The following is a 23,525-nucleotide window of genomic DNA, read 5'->3' as shown; positions in this document are numbered from 1 at the left end:
ACTGGATCGAAGGCGAAGGACAGCTGCAGCTAGGGCTGTCGGAGCCACACATTGCCCATACCATGCGTATTTTTCCGCAATCAGAGTCTTTTGTTGTTCATTCTTCTTATTTTTACTTTCTTTTATCTCATATTCCGTACGCGTGTTTCCTTCTCCAGCAAGGAGAAGCCAAGCAGAAGTATCCTCTACTCACACTCTCTATCTTTATTTTTATCACACTCTCTCTCTACCAGATTATCTTTATCTGCAATTCGTAGGTGCGTGCGTCGTGGGTGCATGTGTGTGTGTATGTGTGCTCGTGTTTTGTGGTTATTTACCTCATGTTTAATGTGTTATTGCGATGCGAGGTGATGATACTGCTGCCAGCCTCTGCGGCATTAGTTTAATTGTCGCGCAGCACTTCCTTCTGTGAACGGTTGCTTCAAAACTCTGATGATGACTAATTAACTTGGCTGACTACTACTTATTTCTGAACGTTTCTCGTCGGCTTATCTCTCTTTGCGATTTTTTCCCCTTTTGAGTGTCTTATTCTGCTAACGTATCACAATACTCCCTCAAGTGGTGCCTTACCTTTATGTGTGGAATCTGTGGAAAATCGCCACTACAACTGCTGAAAGGGGTACTCTTTATAAATGCGGAAACATTATATGGTTCATTATATGAAGCGGAGCATCTGGCGTTAACATCCGATGGTACCCAAAAGCCACGTGACCAAGTGGTGACGTCACGTTTGGCATGATGGCGTAACGTGATTACGCCATCACGTCAAACGTCACGTGATGACGCCAGCACACCAAAGGTCACGTGATGACATCATCACGTCAGACGTTACGTTACAACGGCATCATCACGGGACGTACGATATCGCCTCATGAGGTCGTGTGATGACGTCATCACGTCAAACGTAACGTTACGCGATGACGTCATGTGATGCCTTTTGGAGAATTGCATTTCCCGCTTCCTTGCACAGTTTCCGGTATTGGGTCACATTTTTGTGTGAGCGCGCGGCCACGAAAAGTCCCGAACAACTAGAGGCTAACACCTTCGCTGTACAACGCGTAAATTTGACCTATTATTTGGCACACCCTAATGTTGGCCTTTTCCTTCGCTATGCTAAGATGACTGCCACGATGAGAATCTACGGCAAGCAATCACCGATGCAAGCAGGAAGGCAAGACTGCACGCAGAGGGGGCTCAGTGGCTACCACTGAGCACGAGGTCGGGGGTTCGATTCTCGGCCGCAGTGGCTGCTTTACGATGTGGGCGATAGGCAGAAAACGCTCCTGCACTTGAATTAAGGTGCACTGCAGTATAAAAAGAATAATCCGAAGCCCTCCGGACTATAGTTCATCCTGAGGCCTCTCATGTTTACCTCCGGGACGTGAACTCAATGTATAGGTCAACCAACAATTCAAAGCTACTTTTTAAGAACCACTGGGCCCCTTTGGCGTGCATTATCTCTAAGGATTAACTCCCCACACCAAATTTCGGGTCACGGGCTCGAACATATGACAAACACTTGGCAACCCTGCGATTATTTCGGTGTCTAGAGCGCCTAGGAATTCTCTACTCAGCGAGCTTAGTTCATGGCTTTCGAGCGCAGATCTTACACGCTCAAATTAGGAGGGGAGGAAAGCAGAGGCAACATTGTAAGGCGATGGCGTTTCGAGAACGTCAAAATAATAATTAAATAGGTAATTAAATAATAAATTATAATGCCTTTATTTGCAATGATAGCCTGTAGCAATCACGAACACTTTTTTCAGCAGCTGACACCGAAGTAATGCCGAAGGTAGTGTACAGCTCTGTCCTGAACGCGTTGACGGAAGGTTTCAGTTCAGTTCAGTTTTTCGTCCTTAAAGATCTCCGCAGGAGATATCGCATAAGGGATGAGCTTTAAATATGTTGCACATCGCCTAGACATCATTAGCTATATGCAAAGTGATCAACCACACGCTGTTGGAACGTGGACGGCCAAATGATTCTACATCGCACGCCTCTCGCACGCTGTGAATACGCTTGTGCACGCCATGTTGCGCCTTTTCTGACGGTCTACAGGGCCTCACATGCCTCGAAGCTTGCCCTCAGAGGTTTTGAAATCAGCGCGTGAGGATTTTCCCCCCACTTGCGCAGGTCCTGGAGAACACGGCGTTCGAGCAAGACGGCGAGCGCGTCTGGTGCCGCTTCGAGACTCCTGTGCGCGTGGCCAGCTTCGACCTGGCCGCTCCCCTCTACCAGTTGTATTTCTGGGGCCAAGCCAACCTCACATGTGAGTGCAGCTAACCGCACTGCAATTACACTCTGGTTTTGGAGCGTGAGGCGATATTAAAGAAAGAAAAACTACGATGCAGAATCCGTCAGATATTACTCTGTATGTTAATGCAATAGCGCTGCATTGCCTATGGCTACTGACACACTGACGTTCGTCTTTGCGCTTCTGATGTAATTTCCGCTCCCATGCAGCACCTGTTTGGGCAGCTCCGTTATGTGGCAGCACGGCGCAGCTTTCACTACTCAGTCTCATCTGCTATGGTAGTTCCCCTCGGAGCCATTCCAGCTACTAGCATAGGGTGCTTCGCTTGTGGAGTTTTCTGTAATGGTGCGATGGTTCAATTTTTTTTAAATGCTAGGTGTGCTACCTTATATAAAGAGATGCAACCGCGTTAGTGCTTTAAATTATGTAAGCTCTTCCATGCACGTTTTGAAGTCAGAATGCCGGTCACTGCGGAGCCCAGACCATCCCAGTATAAGGGCTCCCGGATATGTCGCGTGGCTGGGCAAGTCCATAACAGAGAGTGCACGTTGGTGTCATGTACCAGGGAAAGTAGAGTTGGGGCGGATGGCGTCACCGTTCATGAAGTTCATGAACGGAGACGCTAGTAGTAGCAGGGGTGAGGGAACCCATGACCATCGAGATACGACATATGGAAATATTAACGCGATAGTCTGAAAGGCCCCGTGTCGTAGAAAATCCGGCGTCGGCGTCGGTGTCCGTGGCCAAGAAAATGATCCCGAACTACACCGGCCTGCGTGTCGAACCACGCCGACCACGCAGGCCCTCCGCGTGGCGCAGAGGCGCTGGTGAACTAATGAAATTTCTCAAAGTAAAATGCGTCAGAAAAAATCGTAAAGTACGACGTAACCGCGACCTACAGACGTGATAGCGTCGGATTGTAATTTGAATATACGGGAAAACATAAATCTCTTACGCGGAAACTCAAACACAAGCCCCTTTTACCATCCAGATGGTAAAAATACCATCCAGATGGCGCTCGCCTCCTCGGCAGCCGCATGCGGAGGCGAAGTTAGAGAAAAAAGAACGCTGCAGTTACCGGGAAGCCTGATAAGCAGCCAGGGATCTTTAATTGCTATCGCGTTCCACTCTTAAAGGCGAAGCTTAAGCTTCCTCAAAATTTGATGGTGGCATTCCAGCGTTCATGACACAATCGTCACTCATCACTTGTTCCCATTTGTTTTCTTTTTTTTTCTCTCGATTCGCAGCTGGCCAGATCGAGATGAGCCCACCGTACAAGACTTCCAAGGAGCCCATCCAAGTGGGCGTGCCCCAACACAGCAAGCTCACCAGCGCCTCCTCGCGAGAGAGCGCGCCGGTGCTCGCTGTACTCGTCGCGGGCCTCGTGGCATCGATACTCCTGCGGCCGATGTCTTAATCTTTGTTACGGCGATGTTTGCTCGCGCTGCACGATTTCGTCGCGGTTTTGTCGCGAATTCACAACCTCTACTGAAATGTTCGCACGTGGCACCGCAGTCGGCTGCTGGTACACGCAGCATATTTCTTTATCCTTTCTTTTTTTTATGTGCACGGTAATCGAATGATTTTCTGCGTGCAGGCGATGTTGCCAGAGCTCTATATGCCGTCTTTAAATTGGGATAGTGATGTGAAAGCTGATTTCGTTGCTACGGTAGCCGACGTTTTGCGTGGCACTCCCGTGGGCTATTATACTTGCAACATGTTTTTTTTTTTCACCTCTTTTTGTATAAATTGGCTCTCCAGAAAGCGCTCTATGAGGTGCAATAAGGAAGGCATGATTCTTACGACCCAGTACTAGAAGACCCCACCGCCGCCTGGCCAGTTGGAGAGCTTCTGACAAGGTTGTCTCTACTGCAGAGCAAGCATCACTTTCCGACATAGAAAGACTGCCGACAGCATCCGTAGCTCTGGTGACACGGTAATGTTCGCGTTCAGGAAAGCGGGAAATCAAAACGATAGAGGAAAGTGCGCACGTTTTCAGACAATGCTGTATGCTTGGCTGAAGTTGCTGAAATAATTTTACTTTTTGCCAGGTAACATTCGCTTCTTGCACCAGCACAGTCAGATTATATAGCGCGCAGCCCCCAGCAAAGCTCCACGGGCATTACGTGTGACTGTTGAAGGTGTCGTTATCTGCTTTTGTGCGCTTCCTCTGTGTTGGAAAAACATGTCGATTCGCAAGCTTTAAAGAGAGTGCGCGTCACCTTGTAGGGAACCTCGTGTACCAAGGACTGCGCGCGTATACTTGACAGACGAGGTTTCGAGGTTGTATATTAGAAGTCGCAATGGCGAGGACAGACGGCTGCCTTTTTCTCCGAATCGTTCGTTTGTAATAGCAGCGCCAGTTATTTTCTATACGCATCCCTGCCATCTCCTTTCGCAGCCTCTGTAGTTTTCACCTATTGGAAAATTTAATCCGCAGCCGTGCGCGACGATGGGCTGGATGGTGTCGCATGACCTGAATGTGCAGAAGGTATATGTGAAGTCGCGGGCAGTGGCGAATATCCGAAAGAGAAGCTTGCATTTCCTTACGATAGGCTTTCGTTTTCTTATGATAGGCACCTTCACTTAAGCCCACTGAGACCTGTTCGATTCATAGCGCTTCGGTCACTGCCTGCTGAGGTAGAGCGGATGAATGCTTGCAGAACTTAGTGGCACGGGGGTCGTTTGCGATAGTTTTGTTTGTTGAACTAGCCGTGGTCCTTGGCAGCAGAAGGAAACGAAAGTTATCGCCACCAATTCTGCGCCAGGCACTAGCGTGCTGGAACATTGAGACTCTTAAACACCGCAATGGTTCCGATATGGCGCAGAGATGTAAGGAAACGAAATGCTCGCTCTGATTGTCCTCAAAGCGAGAACTGTCATCAGTGTAATGTCGCCATCTTCATGAAAGGATGCGCGCGAGCGAGCGAGGGGCAGATAGCCTCATTACGTACTACAACGACGACGCGCTGCGGCAACGATTCGAAGCAACGAGGGAGAGCGGTGCTGTAACGTCGACTGCCGGCATCCAAAAGTGGTAGTACTTCCAGTTGGCCTTAAAGAACGAAGTGCCCTAAACTGTGCTGTTTGACACCGTAGCCATGCTTTCTGTTAAGCCTGGAAGTGAAACCACTTCGCGTGCGAATTGCACAGCCCGGCGTTCGCGGCATGATATCAGCAAAAGGTAGCCTCTCTTGCGTTCTCACTGGATCCCTCGTGGCACATTGCAGCAACCCAGGTGTCAGCACGTCAATTCCATTTGAAGGAAGTTAAGCGGAAGAAACTGGTCGGAAGGAACGGTGGAAGCGACGGTGCTGCCTGCGTCCATGAAAACTGCGGTAGTTTCTTCATACGTTTTAAATTATCGGTACCGCGATCGGTACCGCACGAGGCTATCTAACAGGTTTCTGCTCATAATGCTTATGATATCACTAGGGTTGTGCAATGGCTGCAATAACTGGCCGTCGTACCTCTCATTAATGCTAGTATTAAAATGCCACTATAGCTGTTAGCTGTTCCCCGCGGAAATAGGCACGATGGAGAGCAGTTCGGTAAACCAAAATAGGAGAGGGTGATGGCTGTTTGCGGCATTGCTTAGGCAGGTAGGTGCGTGAATGGATAGGCCCTCTTCACGTTAGGCGACATGTTTCCATACGATAATGCTTGAAAGGCCTTGAATAAATAATTAGGCGTTGTCGAACTACTTTTTCTGGAATACGCATTGCAAATTTCTTTACTACTCGAGGTGCTAGTCTGTTGCTCCCGAGCAGTATATATATATATATATATATATATATATATATATATATATATATATATATATAACAGGAGGAGGAGAAATAGGTTTGCTTTTCAGTTCAGCTCGACGCTCATATGCGGCTGTGACGTTGTCGCTGGTTATTTTCCGCGTGATGAAGGTTTATTCTTCGGAAGTCTTCAGTTGCACATCGCTGCCGCTCGAGCGAAGCACTCTAAGTTAAATGCGCAAGCACAGAAGTATGGAAATCGCCGCAACGACAGGTGATGCGCTGCCATTGTAGCAGCTGGTCTCCTAATAAACTTCAGGCACTCTGAACGTTATATTTCTGTTTCGCACACTAAACATACAACTATCTAATACACCTCGTTACCGACAGCGCTGAGAGGGGCAAAAAGCAAATTAAATCTAGAAACAGCGTTCTAATTTATAGGAACGCGCTTTGGTTGTTGTGCTGACGCGTGCGAGCATTTCCTTGGCAGCACTGCTATTTGTAACGGACTTTTCTTCCAGTTAACTAAAACTATTTTTGTTTCCTGTTTACTTCTTAGATATTTCTGTATAATTTTTATAATTAGCTATTCTTACCGTTATTTCGTGCGTAATGTGTTTGTTATACGATGTATATTTACGTTATAGTTTAGGCATTGACATCGATGATGAAGCGTTTTAGAAAAAAAAAACATATAGATAACACCGTGTACAACTCGGCAGACTCACTAGTCACTATGCCACTTCCACTCATGCAAATCACTCTCGCACATTCTCACCAACGGCACACCACACCAGCAGGCGTTGTAGCTGCCACTCATTGCTTTTCGCAGTCATGTCGCTCGCACATCTCCTGGACTTCTTTCTTTCGTCTTTTTCCTTTTTTTCTTTTTTGAGGGGTGTGGGACTCGGCGGCGAGAATGGCTCACAGCACTGCCTGCACGCATACTATAACGTGCGTACTACACATCGCACAAATAGAAGGGATGATGATTCCGATGATTGTGTCGTTATAGGCACAAGGAACCTATATATGAAGCAAGGGGACGCTCTCAATGCGACAACGCCTTTCTGGAAGGTTCCACGTCGACGCGCCCTTTAATGTTAGAACTGTAACAACGTAGCTTTGCTAGTGCAGTAGTAGACCGGGACGGCGTTCGCCCTGGTGCGTGGCAGAAAGCGAAGACGAGACGAAGGTAATCTGGGAAAGACATTCTTTAAAGGGCGCAATGGCCTTTGTAAATGTTTATTTTCCACAAAAGCAGTTTTTTTGTTTTGTTCTTTATTTGCTTGCTTGCTAGCGTGCCGTCACAAGAGATGTACGTACGGCAAACAGGCCTTGACGTGTCTCTGGACTTACATAACTAGGGAGGGACAAGTATGAAAATTCTGTTTGTGCACTGCGACCTACTGGCCACCGCCCCGAAGCAGAAGGCAGCAGTTAAATTCAGCTTTTTTTTTTTTTGTATATGAGCAAGACTTCTATGTGGTAATTGTGCGACTGTAGGTCTGCGCTGCACAAAGGAGATATCAAATTGAATCGTGCAAATGAACTGTAATTTCTAAAAGCCATGACGTGCTATAAGCCGCCCACGACCGGTGCAGCAGTATGATTGAGGGCTAGGAGGCAGACATAAGCGCAGGTTTCTGCCGATGTGCGACTGTGCGTTGGCTACAGTATAGACAATGCGAAGTAACAAATCGTTGCTACGTAGTATTTTTTTTTCTCTGCTGCATTCATGTGTTGCCAGCACCAATTTATTCATTGTCATTCTTCCTCAGCTCGTAGGTAACTTCATTTTACTATTAGTCTACAAACCTTTCATAGAAAGCAAATTGTCGCTTCGTATTTCTGTTTTTGATTGGCGCCTTTGTTCTCTTGGAAGGAGCCGTATCCCCAGCTTAAGAAAAGGAGGGGAATAGTTGTCACCTTTTGAGTCATCCGTGCAAACGCATTGTTCTTTTACATTCCTTTATGTGCTCATGTTGCTTACTTAAGCCGAGCAGTCGTTTTACGTGCAACCAAAAGTTATTCGCCGCGACACTTACCTTCTTACTCTCAGGAAACTCGTTTGCCACCTGCTCACATTCCAATTCTCTCGAAACACTGGAACATCAGCGAGCATATGCTGCTGCGGTGTCCTTATTGCTCTTTCTCCTTTTTTTTATTACTCTAAATCACTTGTGTTGAAATGCTTCTCCGCGGACAGCATCTTTTCGAGTTCTGCACTGGACAATAAATGCCTAAATATGTAACCTTGAACACCGACCCAGGCTTAAGTTAGTAGGTAAAGAGAAACGGCAATTTGTACGAGCCTAGTTTTGGCCACTGTTTTTTTTTTTTTTTTTGCACATCACGGTAATGCGTGCAACGAAGGCGGATCACCGCATTAGGTGGCTTAGGCACGTCCTGAACTTTGTCCGTTGGTCGTCCGTCGTATAAGCGGGAACAAATTACACCGGGGACCGCCGTGCCATATTTCCATATTCTTACGCCATTGGGAACAACCGCTACTATAAAGGTCACGCGAAGCAAATGTCTTGGAAGAAAATTTCCATCGTGAAACTTATTTTCTTCCTTTGTTTTTGTTTATATATACATATATATATAGAGGGATAACCGCTTTGTCATCAAATTCAAATTTACTTGCGCCACAGAAAAAGAAATAAAGAAAGAAAAGAAAAATATGGTATGCTATAACTTCGGCTTTCGTGACAATTTTCGTATAGGAGGTGGTTCCAGCTGCTGAGATACAAATAAAGCCATGAAAAAAAAAAGGCAAGCAATGATTGAACGAGTTACGCCAGATTAGATGCGTTAGCCTAAAGTACCCGTCAAATACACTAGAAACAAAACACTAGAGAGAGAAGGAGAGAGAGATAAAAAAATAGAAAGGGAGCAGAGGAAGGAACGTTCACCAAAATAGAGTTTCCGGTCTGGTACTCTGCAATGGAGTGAGGGAAATTAGGCTGGAACAAACCAAAACAAAGCAGAATGTATAACTTATTGTCAACAAGGCAAAAATATTGCAACTTTCTCTCTCTCTCTCTCTTTTTTAAAGCTGTTTCTTTTCGTCATTCCACTTGTGAATTGGATCTGGGTGTCGTTAGATGGGCTGTTGCTTCTGCTAACATCTCGCCTTGGCACGATACGCGCGAGCCCTAAGTGATGGACTTTTCCCGCAATACTGGTACGTTTTGAAACGCGACGTTTTTACACCAAGTGCACGTTTTCTTAAGCGCTATTGTTCAGAACGTACGTGTGGCTGTTTTGTAGTGTTAGACTGGTGTTACTAAGACGATACCTCCTCTCCAAGTGTCTTCGCGATGTTCATACGCACCCTTGGATACCGTGGAACATCCGCCAGTGCTGAGGTCTGCCCACATTTCCCCCGCGTTTTTTTTAACGTTTTTATTATTATTATGGGCACTAAGCAGACATGCATGAACTGTTTAGAGCTTCCATATTCTTTTTTTAAGCTTTTCCCTCCCCCCCCCCCCCAAAAAAAAAAATCAAAGCACAACAAAAAATATCTCATTGGAATTCATGTGTTGCTAGCATCGCAACCAATTGACTCGCATACCGTCAGCGCAGCTGCGTGTCGAGTAGTTATTACGGGTGTCTCGCATTTCATGTTACGTTTCTTTATAGTCATCTTGTTTGACCGCTGCGTTAATCACCTCACGTCAAGGCTATTTTCAAATCACGGAATGAAGCTTGTTCTGGTTGGCCCTTTTCTCGATCACGTTGCAGTGAAATCGTCCCAACAACTAGTCATGCAACTGCCTCTGTTTTAGAAGTGGTATGTGTGGTGTGTATAACGCGCAAGTCCGCTTTGAATATACGAGCAAAAGAAGGCACGTGCATTGTAGACTGCTTAGGCTGCCCTCACGAGCGCTAGTTATACTTTTTCTACATGTTTAATTACGCAGGTTTGAGTATTATGATCTTTAGTACTTTTTTCTGTGCGTAGTGTAGTGAGCGCAATTTCCCGTCTGCTGTGTCATATCCCGCAGTCATTATTCTGTTTTCTGACAGCTAAGCTACTCGCTGCTTGTAGTACGCCACGTTTGCGTGCCCCAGCATTATCGAAGTGGTATATATGTTCTGTCTTTCTCAATGTAGGCGCTTGCAAGTGAGTGTGTGCGCAAACCGTGACACTTCTTTTTTTATTAGTTAATGATTCTGATGAACATATCAGAGTGCACTGGCTTGATGTGAACGTGTAAATAAAGGAATATTAGAAGCAATGCGCGTTCTGTGTGTCGTGATGGTGTTTTTTTCTTGCGTTCTCTGACCTTATATTTGTAACGCCTCACTAAATGAGTAATTGGACATCTCTAACCAATGCACATATTTGAAGTGAAAACGCTAAACTTGTGCTAGTGAATTAGAAATGAGGCATAATTTTCACGAAAGTTTCTGGCGTTGTTTGGCTGGAGTTAAATACAATTGATAGCGCTAAGATGCAATTCAAAGTGACGCACGGAAACTTGTGAAATTACGGCAGCTACCTTGGCACCTGGCGTCTCTGAAAGGCAGTGTTCGGTTGTTCGATTTTTGACGAATAATAAAATGAAGGTGCATATTTTCATTTTGCAGCAAACTGTGTACGCATAAACGGCAAGTTATGTAATTCGCATTGTTTCGGTGAAATAATCGCCCCGATGAGGTCAGTTTTGGGGATTGGTTGCGACAGTGGACGCCACGTTTAAGGAGAACGTCACAGTTTCGCCCGAAAGACGAAATAATTAATTACGATAGCAAATTAGTAGATAGCTATACGAAGTAAGGATAGTAGTTTTATCAGCCGTATAAACGTGTGAGTACGCATTCGCTTACTAAATTAACAAGCAATTAACATAAGCGCATCTCACTTGGTGACCGCGGACACTCGCTGTCAAAACGCTGGCGTGAGGAAGGGCTGCAGCAGCAGCGAGCGAATTGACCTTCGTGCTGCCTCTCGCTTCGACGCGAACTGAGGGTCGAGAACACAGCACGCACGAAGCTATCAGCAATTGGCGCACGTAGAGTCTGTAACATCTCAGATCGCTTTCAAGATAGGGCCCGCGCGGCCGCGCTCAGACGCGCCATATGCAGCCGCCGCCGGAGTAGAATTTGTAAGTAGAATGTGTCGATGCGTCTCGAATGTCTGTATAAGTGCCGTCACAATATAACTGAAAAGCAATAAATGAAACAAAGAAAGAAACAAACAAACAAAGCAGTAGGTCATAAGATTGCTTCGAACAGCAGCCGCAAGAAGGATCGGCCCCCGGAGCCTTGCTGCAGCGAGATGTCCGGCGAGCGAAGCTAGTGTTAGGTGCTTGCCATCTTGGTCTGCCTGGGGCTAGCCCTTCATATAGTTGTGGTAAATAGCTCGACGTGCGAGTTTATTTACACATAATGGTATTAAGGAGAGACGCAGAGTGCAGCGCTGTTTGCGCGCCACGTCCACCCTGTAAGCAATTCGAATAGTCGGCGTTAACAGCTTCACTGCTGGAGCAGCACATCGTTCGACCCTATGTTTCTCCTGTAGCCAGTTACAATAATCGAATCTGGAATGTCTTGCCCATTCGCCTCAGCTTCTGTCTTGAGATTTCCCCATCTAAAGGAATGCTTCGTAGAGGAGACTCTGGGAGATAAGCCTGATGAGCGTGTCCAGTGGGTGGTGCAGGTGTGGCGGCACTCGAGCAAAAATGTGTTTTTTTAAAGCGGGCCGCCGCCACCGCCGCCTATTTACAGGTATGTCCACTGCATCAAGAAGACGTCTACCAGCGATCTGCAGTTACCTCTGTCTTGTGCCAACTGATTCCATCTTATGCCTGCAAACTTCCGAATTGCATTGCACCACCTAATTATCTGCCATCGCCGACTGCGCTTCCTTTCCCTTGGAAACCATTCTGTTACTAATGGACCACCAGTTACGTACCCTGCGCACTACATGGCTTGCTCAACTCCACTTCATTCTCTTAGTATCAACTAGGATATCGGATACCCACGTTTGCCCCCTAACCCACACCGCTGAATCTTAAAGTTACACCTGTCAAGTTTTGTTTCTTCGCTCGTACCCATTGTGGCCAATAAGTTCCACAAGGTTGTCATTTGAACAACTTGTACGTGGGTTCCCTCAAAATAATGCAGTGATTAGGCGAAGACAACCCGAAATGTAACATCTCAAAATATCTTACAGTGTAAGGTGTAATGCGGAATGCGGTGCGAATATAACGCCAGCGGCATCAGTTGCCGTTGAATTTTACTAAAGGTTGCCAGACGATATAGACGGATCGAGTGGCGTGACGTGCCTTTCTAGGAGAAAATGGCGAATATTTCGCACATTCCAGTGAACTCGCAGAAGGTTTCTTTTCATTGCATCACTGCGGCTTCCATACTTCCTTCAGTGAACAGTGCGTCAGATTTATCGCGAAAAAAGTTGGCAAAGGGACGTTTAATCACAGACGGGTAAGCCCCTCTGATAACGCCCCTTGCGTGACGAAGTTTACGTGGTCTGATGCTAAGAGGAAGCACGTCTCTTCCTGGTGACCTCGTTTATACTTCCTGCAGAATTTTGCTTGCATAGCCACACGCGATCGCGTGCAGGTGTCCATAAGTGATCATGCGGGCTGAGAAATCGCACGAGTATGTCATTCTGCTCCGTTCGTTACTATTCGCTCCCTAAGCATAAAGAAATGCCGCCGGGATTTGCAGAAGTTTGTGAGCCACTTGGCGTTCACTTGGACCAGATTTCGAAACGGCATACTTGCACAAAGACCATGCAGTTAAAGGATCGATCTTTTTTTTTTCTTTTTTTTTCGGGGGGAGGGGGGGGGGGGTGGAGGGGCATATACGCAGTCAGCGTAGCTTCCAAGTGCGACGGTTTCATATTTGTCCGAAACCGGAAGAAAAAAGTACAAAAATGAGTATAATTTACCACTCAGTGGATGTTCTTTGTCTTATTTTACGGTTGTACATAACATGTTTGTGTTTTCTCTTCGTCAGCTTAAACTAACACGGAAGAGAATGCGAGAATGTTTTTCAGAGCGCTCTCAATTGAGCGTGTTCTGCCTCCGCACCTTTCCTTTCAATGCCACAGAAAACTGTGCGCGAATGGGGTGAGAAATCTTGTGCTTGAAGTGAAACGTACAGCGCTTAGTAGTGAGCGTATTGGTTGTCAAACAGGGCATTTGGGCACCCGTATAGGACGATACTGACATATATATAGGACGATATTATAGGACGATATATACTGACATATATAGGACGATAGTTGACATTAAGCGGAAGAAATGGAGCTGGGCAGGCCATGTAATGCGTAGGACGGATAACCGGTGGACCATTAGGGTTACAGAATGGATACCAAGAGAAGGGAAGCGCAGTCGAGGTCGGCAGAAAACCAGATGGGATGATGAAGTTAGGAAATTTGTAGGCGCAAGTTGGAATACGCTAGCGCAAGACAGGGGTAATTGGAGATAGCAGGGACAGGCCTTCGTCCTGCAGTGGACATAAAATATAGGATGATGATGATGATTATGATGATTATGATGATGATGATGATGATGGGACGATACTACACATGCTGAACTGAGCCGACTCTTGCACTTCTGGCCATTCCCAGGCTGGCGAAAGCGTTTCCTAAAGCAACCCATATAGACAGAAGTGGCACATTTCCATCTAATGTAAGCATTAGAAGCCTGTAAGTACCATTCGTAGCAGTGTCGGCATCGAGCCCTCCTTAAATACATTCATTGTCGTCCGCCCCGAGTCTATACAGCATTGAACTTTGTAAACAGGAGAGCGCCTGTTGCATAGTTGGCGAGGTCTGCGCATGCGCAGCTTTCGTCGATTATATACACTCGTATTACTACCTACTGTATACCCCCACCCTTTTGTAACATCTGCGCAGTATCCGTTGGCATTGTTGTCCAAATGCCCATTGAATAAATGTCAATGTCTAATCATCTGCTGACCTCTGAACCTGCTGATCTACCGACGTATGTTCATGACAAAACTAAAGTGTTCATCTGTTTGCATACACAGATAAAATGGTTGCCTCCTTAAGCGGTGCTGGCTTGTCCCATATGGCCAACACGCTTACCCATAAAGGGCACATTCGAATCGTTGATGGCCTCAAGTGCAGTGTTCTTTTTGGGCTATTTTTCTGGGCAAATAGACATGACGACATGAAAACAAACGACATAAAAACTGCATGAAACAGTCAACAGACGACACGAAAACTGTATAAATAAAAAAAGAGAGAAAGAGAGAGAGTAAATGTTACATGAAAGGCAGGGAGGTTGATCAGGACTGAGCGCGGCTTGTTACCATACACTGGGGGAAGGAAAAAGGGAGGGAAAGGTTAAGAGAAGAATAGAAAGTCCGTTGTGGATATCGCCAACGTAGCAACAGATCTCTGCTCTATCATTGACGGTCACTCACTCCGGATCACAGACGGTCACTTAATCCGGTAGTTTTTAAAAATCGCTGCAGCGCCTTTGTGGCCTTTTGCAGCTGCGATATTCGAGGCCATGGGGCCAAGATCTTATTCAGGTCTTCTATCCAGCTTATTCAGAGCAGTGCAGATGTCATTTCTTTCGTTTTCAAAAGATGGGCAGTAGCACAGTAGGTGTTCTATAGCCTCATCGACACCGCAGGAATTGCACTCGGCGCTATCAGCCATTCCAATGAAACACGTGTATGCATTGGTGAATGCAACATCCAAGCGTGGGCGGCACAGCATTGTTTCCTCACTTCGCGGAAGTCCAGGTAACAGCCGCAGTTGCATAGATGAGTCGAGAGAATGCAACCGATGCTGCGTGAGTTCAGGTGTGTGCCACTTCACCCATGTCATACGGTGCGCTAGCTTGCTTAGGTGTTAGGCTGCGTCAGTCCTCCACAAAGGCACAAAAACAAAGTTAGCCTCCTTCGTGTGCTTTCCTAGCCGCATCGTCGGCGAGGTTGTTGCCGAAGATACCGCAATGACCCGGCAGCCAGTGAAACACGACGTCGTGTCCTTTCGCGATCATATGATGGTATGAAATAAACTTTAATAAATGTCACTAGAACTCTCGTGTCAGATATTTCGGCGCGCACCAGGTAGACAGAATTAATACAGAGTTTTCAACTTTGCTTTTTCTCATTGCAGGTGTACATTGAAATTGCTGTCACGTTTAGTAATTTCATTTTTTTCCCATCAATAAGCGCAATGGTGTTAGCTATAGGACAAAAATGTTTACTCTGCATGACTGGTGGAACTTTAGAACTTTTTTTTTTTTAGTTGCAAGTAATACTAACGTCGCTCATCTGATTGTTGGTAAAAATAAATAAAAAAAAGAAACTTGTTAGAAAGCGAGTGGTCAGGTCATTCGATGCCGTTTGGATGTCGGCAGCTAATGGTGTTCTCGGCTGACTGCTTCGCTAAAGTACCAGCTCAAATTGGACCCGCCAGTCCTGGGCAGTACTGCCGAAGCTGAGAGCAGAAATTCGCTGGCAGATATCAGGGGGGACGCCTTTCGTACTGGGTAAATTAGGGGCACTCTGGTTCAGAGGTTCACTTCTATCAGAACCTGTGACACAAAATTTGTGCGAAGGAGGACGGTGGCACGAAGAGACGAAGGTGTGTTGCAATAGATCATTTTGTTTCTTTGCAAATTGCAAATTGTAAACGAAGCAGGTTCCTTTTCTAGGAAGCTGCACCTAATTGCGGTTGCGTGGAATAAAACATTTTCTGCTCCGTCCTCTGTCTGTTTCTTAATGGCAAGAATAAGCTAGCCGTCTGGAACTAATTGGATGTCTCGCGTGTTTCGCCTCGCTCTCGCTGTTTGATGACTGTGCTATACGTCATTTCCTACATTAAACCGCCACCACCACCACCACCACCACTACTACTACTACTACTACTACTACTACTACTACTACTACTACTACTACTACTACTACTACTACTACTACTACGTAATGACTGCCGTAAGCGGCTAAGGCAGAATGACGTCTTAAGTCCAGCGCGCATATATGCATTAAAGGTGGGCAGTATGAATCGATTACGTTACTTGGATAATGGGAGTGGCGTTCATGAAATTAGGCTTACCATTGGCACAAAAATAAATTAACCTTTGAGTTACTTAACGTTTGTGCTTTCTTCTACTCGGTGCTACTGATACCTCGGTTATTAAGGCGAAAGCCTTATATGTCTCATGAGTTAGTCGATCTTGAGCGAAAACGCGTCCACGACACGCAAGATACAAAAAGCCTACGAATGCTCGACCTTTGGTGGGAGTCGAACCCACAACCATAAGTGGGAGTCAAACCCATGACCTTTGGTGTTAATGAAGGCGAATTTAATTGAGCCACAATTAATTAAGACAGAGAGAGAGAGGTTTATTTGAAGAAAGGCAGAGAGTTCGGCTTGAGCGTTAGTTTGCTCTGGCCTGCTACTCTGCACTGGGGAAGGGGGGAAGGGATAAAAAGAGCGATGAATGATGATGATAAGATTAGGAGGTGCGTATGTACATGTGCATCCCGTTGAGGTCATACTATTGCCGTGCATGGAGTCGAGTGGCTTGAAGGAAGGCTATAGTCGCTTCGATGACCACAACTGCGTCTTAAGACAGTGTTATTAAAGCACACGAACCCAATACATTTGAAATTAAGAGGTATGACTAACTGAAGTACACTAAGCGAATTAAAGGGGATGGCTAAGCGAATAAGAGGATGAGTAAGCGAATTAAGAGGGATGACTAAGCGAAGTAGACAAAGTGAATTAAGGGGGACGTGTACGTCATGTGTCCGTCTTTAATGCGTCGGCACTTGGGCTTTCGCCTTCAAGCCGTATTAGGGATAACATAAGAGACTCTGGATTTTTTCCTTTGTTGCATGGTATGCTCGCATGTGCGAAACATTTTTGAATACCTAACTTGGAGGTTATCAAAGCTTGCACTTCATATACATAGTGTTGTTATGATCCGCCTTAACCACGGTGTAAGATATATACTCTTTAGATATACTCTTTAGATATATACACTTCTCAGCTAGCTTTCAAGACGCGATCGACGAGATAAAGTAGCAACGGCGCGCGTCTGTCGGCCCGGCGACGGCAGCGGATACCTATCGGCGGAACGACGAAACTTCAGTTAGAACGCAGGCGAGAGCTTTCGCGGACAAGGAACGCGAGCATGTCCTCTCCCCCACGCTGTCCGCTCCCTCCGGTGACCTACTTTTGTGCGTAACTCAATCATTTCGTATTTCCCGCGAAGCGCCGGTTGCTATACCCAGGGGGATTAAACCAATAAAAACCTTTTGTGTCCTTAAGTTCCGTCGTACCGCTGATAGGTATCCGCGGCCGTCACCGGGCCGATCGGCGCAGCGCTGTTGCTACTTTATCTGGTCGATTGCGTCTCGCGAGTGTCCTCACCTAAAGAGCATATATCTTACACCGTGGCCTTAACTAATCGTGCGCCGATCGACACATCGCTGCCTTGCTTGATGAATTCTACATTTATCTTATCACAGAAGAGAAGAACAATTATAGGGTGATTGTGAGCGCTATATTTCTGACCGTCTCTGAAGCCTGCGCAGTGGACTGCACTGCCCAGCCCAGGCAGTTTGCGATGGGCTGCGAACAGATAAAGGAGGCTCGGTCTGTTCTTTGTCTATTTGGAATGGGGGGGGGGGGGGTGCTTGGTCCAGACTATGCGTTTCCAGAGATTCGTAAAGGGTACGTAAATTGCACGTATCTACCAACAGCAACAATATGATAATAATATTGTAATAATCAATCCATCAGTTAAGTCAATTTGCCGTTCCCATGAACAACCATAAGGTCTGAGTGCTGGCGCACGCATATATTACAATGCATAAAAACAAGCAAGAAAAAAAATCTGTAAGGCAATATAAGCAACAAAAAATCACAGCATATCCACGAAGTGAATGATGATGAGTGGGCGAAGCACCGGGGGATCATTCGGGTAAACCACAGCTACGGACGAGAGAAAGAGAGCGCGCGTCGGGAACGAGAGAGAAAATTACACCATCTTCCCGTAGGGGAACCCTGAGTAGTATGCGAAGCAGCCATGGGGTCGACTCAAGGTAGTTTTATCAGCTGTATAAACTTGGACATGCAGCAGCACAAGCAACGCGCAGTACTGTTGTCGACGCCGTCGGCGTTTTGCCCGCGTTCGCACCGAACGCGCGCAAAGTGGAACCGGAACCGGAAGTGGAACCGGAAGTGGAAGCGGAACCGGAACGCCATCTTGTGAACACTTCATAAAACTACAGGTGGTTACATACTACTACTACTACTACAGAGGAGGGAATGACCCACACCCTAAGGAGCTTCGCCCCTAAAAGTGAATGGACACTAAGTTATTCCTACGTGGATAAATGCGAAAGCATTGCGGCCGCATCAGCAGGAGCGCGGCGACGTCCGGTGGCGCCACTGGCGAAGTCACGTGACTCGAGCGGACATGTCAGCAGAAGCGCCGCGAAGTGACCAACGGTGTTCGTCACAAGGTGCGCACCACGCAAGGTCGTGGGTTCGACTCCCACCAAAGTTCGATGGGTTCGAGTGTCTTAATTAGCTCTACCTTAGTTAACTGTGCCCAATTAACTTCACCTTAACACAAAATGTCTTGGGTTCGACTTCCATCAAAGGTCGGGGGCTTGAATGTCTTAATTACCTATATCATAATTAGCGGTGCCTCAATTAACATCTACGGTCGTGAGTACGACTCCCATGAGAGGTCGGGTATTCGAGTGTCTTAACTAACTCTATCTTAATTGTCTTAATACACTACGCCTTAATTAACACCAAAGGCCGTAGGTACGACTCCTACCAATGGGAAAACACCCGTGTACTTAGATTTAGGTGCACGTTAAAGAACCCCAGGTGGTAGAAATTTCCGGAGTCCCCCACTACGGCGCGCCTCATAATCAGATCGTGGTTTTGGCACGTAAAACACCACAATTTAATTTTTTCTACCAATGGTAGTGGGTTCGCAGCCTTTTCGGACCATGGCGGGATCATGCCAACGCCGGATTTTTCCTCCTCATGAGCCATATCATGCTTCTTCCGCATTAAAAAAATTCACCGGCGATTACGATGCTCCCTAATGCGAAACTGGAGCGAAGCTCTATGTCTTTTCATTTATATACATATTGGCTGGCGCGTTCAACCTGTCTCGTGCGGCGCGTTGTAAATGGAGCGAAGTGTGAAGCGACTGCCTCGCTAATCGGCAAATCGCGATAGGCAGCGCGTGGATGATGCGTAGGAGCGATTCCCAGCAGCCACCGCAGACAGACCTCTGCTCATGCGGCCCTTTGTGTCCATATATTGTATCGGTGGTGTCATCGGTAAATAGACGACGCGCACTACTCTGGCGCCATCCCGTAGCCATCGCCACCGCAAAGGCTGTCTTGCGCGGCGCTGCGCTTTTCTTCTCCCACTGTCATCATGCCCTTCTGCTCCACTTTGATCCTCGCGCTCTCTTCGCTATCGCCATCTTTCATCTGCCGTTGCGCTCCGTGCGTTCGCACTTTCATCCTTCGCTGTACTCGTTCGCTCGGAAACCGGCGCTCGCCACTGGAACAGGCTCCTAAGAGCTTCGCTCTAAAACATAATGAACAAAAAGAATAATTATGAAAAGAAAAGTGTACATAAAACAAAACGTAAGGTAAATACACAAGAAAAGGCAAGAGGAAGGCAGCTGAAGAATGTGTGAGACTATGAAACAACAATGCCAAGCTCGGAAAAGAACAATGACAGTGAGCTATGAAAAATACCGAGAACGTTATAAAGACTCACGATTCTTTCGACGACTGAGTGTCTGTGATGACAGGCAGAAACATGGAAATGTCTATGTTCTGTAGTGATATTGCGTGGAATACTAGAAATAATCAATCAGTCGCCCAATCAATCAATCAACCAATCAATCAATCAATTAGTCAATCAATAAACAAATCAATCAATCAAATGTTTTTATAGTACTCAGGAACAGCTACGGAGCCTTCGTACTGGTGCACTTAAAAGTAATACGCCAGATAAAGGGTGTAGAGAAGACAAATGTGGTACACTAAACTATTTTACTTATAGAAACGAACAGGGAAACAGAAAATCAGGCGGCGTGCGTAAAAGGGAGGTAATCACGCAACATGAGTGTCTAGAGAGAGAGAGCAAGGAGAGGAGAGGCAGGGAGGTCAACCAGAAGAGCATCCGGTTTGCTACCCTGCACTAGGGGTAAGGGAAAGGGGAAATAGAAAGAGAAAAATAGGGTTTAAGAGACCGCCTATAGTGTCCCTGTACATCGTCCCCTGTGTACTCAGTGCTCATTCTCATGGGTGTCTACATATGTACAAAACACAGGAGGTGAACTCACTCCCAATACAGGCAAAATACTTATTACAGGTTTCCTTTTCTTCTTCTTCTTCTTTTTTTGTAGTTGAGCCATAGGACAGTCTTTAATGCAACAAGGCCGAGCAGAAAAAACGAATGCTGCCTGGTATACTTTTGCGGCATGGAAAACTGCGCATGATCAAGAAGCTTTGGACGATGTACAACGCCATGGAACACCTTATAGTGGAACAGAAGGTTAAATTTATTAAATCTTGATTTTAGAGGCGTGAGTTGAGGTATACTTGAGAGGGCTGGACTATGGTCCTCAGAAGGGGAAAAGCGGTGCTTGAAAATAGATATCATTTTATTCTGAATGCGTTCAGTGAGGTCATAATTACCCGCCGCGGTGGCTTAGCGGCTATGGTGTTGCGCTGCTAAGCACGAGGTCACGGGATCAAATTCCGGCCGTAGCGGCCACATTTCGAGGGGTGGTGAAATACATGAATGCCCGTTTCCTGTGCATTGGTGGCACGGTAAAAATCCCCTGGTGGTCAAAATTAATTCAGAGTCCCCCACTCCGACGTGCCTAATTATCGAATCGTGGTTTTGGAACGTAAAACCCCTGAATTCAATGAAATTCAATAAGGTCAGAATCAGACTTGTACGTTCCGCCCCAAACTACAGAGGCATACTGTAATAGTGGAAGACAAACAGTAGAATACACTTTCAGAAAGGCAACAGGGGAGTGGAAGTCATTTATATAATATCAATCAATCAATCAATCAATCAATTAGTCAATCAATCAGTTATTTATTGTGCCCAGGAACAACCATGCGGTCTGAGTGCTGGCGCACGCATACATAAAAAAAAACGGCAGGGGAATATCAGTAAAACAACCCAATGAATAAAAGTAACAATCTTGAAAAGAAGAATGTACATACAACAAGGCGCAATATACACAAGAGAAAGAAGGAGAAGGGCAGTTGAACAATATGTGAAACTATGAAACTATGACAGAACAACGCAAAGCTCGGAAAAGAACAAAGACAGAGAGTTGTGAAAAATGTCAAGGTCATGAAAGTGGGCGTTATAAAGACTGTGTATTCTGCGGACGGTTTAGTGTTGGTGATGACAGGCAGAAACATGGAAAGGTATAGGTTCTCTGATGATCTTGCGTGGAATACGAAACCTGAAAGGCGAAGCATCAATTGCGATCGCAAATTTGTAGAGAGCTATACGGAGTAAGGATATTAGCTTTATCAGCTGTATAAACTTGGACATGCAGCAGCACCGGCAACACGCAGAACTGTTGTCGACGCTGTCGGCGTTTTGCCCGCGTTCGCTCAAAATGCGTGCGGCGTTGGTGACTGTTGCCGGAGCCTCTGATATAAATAGGCACTTGGTGCCGCAGCTAAACGTCGCCTCCCTTCCCTGCCCCTCCCCCCCTCCCCCACGGCCTCTAGCGCGTCGGAAGAAGGCGCGTTTGCTCTACATATATGGTGATTGTAAAGGAGGAAAAGTTGTCGCAGTTTCACCTGAAAGGCGAAGCATCAATTGCGATAGCAAATTTGTAGAGAGCTATACGGAGTAATGATATTAGCTTTATGAGCTGTATAAACTTGGACATGCAGCAGCACCGGCAACACGCAGAACTATTGTCGACGCCTTCGGCGTTTTGCCCACGTTCGCTCAAAATGCGTGCGGCGTTGGTGACTGTTGCCGGAGCCTCTGATATAAATAGGCACTTGGTGCCGCAGCTAAACGTCGCCTCCCTTCCCTCCCCCTCCCCCCTGCCCCTCCCCCTCGGCCTCTCGCGCGTCGGAAGAAGGCGCGTTTGCTCTACATATATGGTGATTGTAAAGGAGGAAAGAGACGCTTACTTCTGCAGCCCTTAAGCGAGCACGGCGCAGAACGCGCGTTTGTTCTCCGCCGTGCGTTCACTCCCCGTGAAAGCGCGCGTCCCTCGCGCCCTTCACTCGCACATACAGCGTTCGGCGCACGGCGACGATTTCATCTCCATTGACGTCATACGGAACCTCACGGCGACTTATACAACTTAGGAGTTCGGGGCACGTGAGGATACCGTGAAGGAGTTTGAAAAGGAGCAGAAGGTCAGTGCGATTACGTTGGCAGCGAAGTATAGGCAATAACAATAATCAATAGTGCTAGAGCAAGGCCCAACGTCCGTATTAGCAAAGCGGTGATGATATATCCTTAGAAACGTTTTCTGGACCCGACCTATAACGGCACTGTTGGATCTAGAAATGCCGTTCCAGACGACCGACGCGTATTCGAGTTTAGCAAGAGAGATTGCTGTGTACAACTTGCGGAACGGTGTAGGAGAATTGAATTATCTGGATAGTCTGAAAACAGAGCCAAGAGTGCGCATACCCTGCATTGCAACGCGTTTAGTGTGAGCTGAAAAGGGTAGGTTGTATAAAAAAGTACCCCGAGATCATTGATCTCGCTGACGTTGCACAATTGTACAGAATCTACTGAATAAGAAAAAGAAAGGCTTGCTGTTTTGCGGGTGAAAGTCATGACTTTGGTCTTAGCAGCACTCAAGGTGAGGTTATTATCTGTGCACCATTTAGGAAAAGAAAACAGGTCAGACTGCAAGATGCGACAGTCATCAACAGTATGAATTGCCTTAAACATCCTGATGTCATCAGCATATAGAAAGAATGAAGAATTCCGCATGGCGAAAAGAAAGTCTTTAAAAGTCTGTATACTAGGTTCATTAAATGTCGCCAGTTCTCGCCCGAAAGGCGAAGCATCGTAGAAAAAAGAAAATTGCGATAGCCGAGATATATCTGTGCTCGGGTAGAAAGCATACGGAGTAGGGCCAATAATTTTATTCGGCTGCAATGGAAAACATAGCTTGGTCACACATTAGCGTCGGTCTACTCACTGAATTCGCCACGCGCTCGCGCCCCCCGCAATATTTTGTGGCCGAGTGTACCTGGTCAGTTCTGGTTTGAAGTCGCAGCAAGCCAAGACAGGAGATATATCACTTCACTCGTAATGACCGAGAACAAGCACTATCCGTTCCAAGAGCTGCGCGGTTAGCGAGCCTCGCGCAACACGATGGGCAAAGGTTGGCGGTGATTCGCAGTCTGTATCTGGAAACCAGATTCAATTTCCTAACATTCCTCAGAGCGGCGAAAGTTTCACAGCAGCTGATATGCAAAGGTCACAGCCG

General features: G+C 46.5%; 1 long non-coding RNA gene across 1 annotated transcript; it reads right to left on the bottom strand.

The window, feature by feature from the left end:
• Positions 1-4,618: 4,618 nt before the first annotated feature.
• On the bottom strand, positions 4,619-5,826 carry LOC125943187 (uncharacterized). The gene is made up of 2 exons (XR_007465633.1): positions 5,334-5,826; positions 4,619-5,297 (listed from the first exon to the last, which is right to left on the bottom strand). It is a non-coding gene; the product is annotated as an uncharacterized LOC125943187 (long non-coding RNA).
• Between the last annotated feature and the right edge of the window lie 17,699 nt (positions 5,827-23,525).

The sequence above is a fragment of the Dermacentor silvarum genome, chromosome 2 (genome assembly GCF_013339745.2).
Source record: "Dermacentor silvarum isolate Dsil-2018 chromosome 2, BIME_Dsil_1.4, whole genome shotgun sequence".
NCBI lineage: Eukaryota > Metazoa > Arthropoda > Arachnida > Ixodida > Ixodidae > Dermacentor > Dermacentor silvarum.
Note: the sequence above shows the minus strand (reverse complement) of the source record. Positions and strands in the feature narration are given on the sequence as shown.